Here is a 477-nt window from a genome sequence, read left to right as displayed (position 1 = left end):
TCTCTTTCTCCCAAGCATCTTCTCTCTCCCGAAAAAACTCGAACCAACTTTCTCTCACTCGCGTTTTTGCTCAAGAGCTCAGGATTTTTCGATCTCTTTGCTCAGCCCAGATTTCTGTTTGAAATTTGGCACATTTGCTCTCCGGTATGTGACTCCTTCGATTATCCAAATAGAATTTTGTTTGGTTGAGTATATCTTGAATATTTTGTTGCTGTAGGTAACATGTTTAGTGAGCTTGCATGTTTGTTCTAAGTGGTAGAAACTAGTTTTGATGCATGATTAGTACTCTAGCAAGTTCCTATGGTAGTTTCCCTCAATTATATGTCACCAAATCAAGTTTTATATTGTTTGTTGAAAATTTCAGAAAATGAAGAAGTTCAAATTTGGAGAATTGTTCAAGAAAGGAACAACCAGCACCGGGAGGCCTTCTAGGACCGCCACCCAAATTAGGCGGTCGTACAATGAGGACATCATCGC

The sequence above is a fragment of the Lolium rigidum genome, chromosome 7 (assembly GCF_022539505.1).
Source record: "Lolium rigidum isolate FL_2022 chromosome 7, APGP_CSIRO_Lrig_0.1, whole genome shotgun sequence".
Lineage (NCBI taxonomy): Eukaryota > Viridiplantae > Streptophyta > Magnoliopsida > Poales > Poaceae > Lolium > Lolium rigidum.
The sequence above is the reverse complement of the archived record's forward strand: the minus strand, read 5'-3'. Positions refer to the sequence as shown.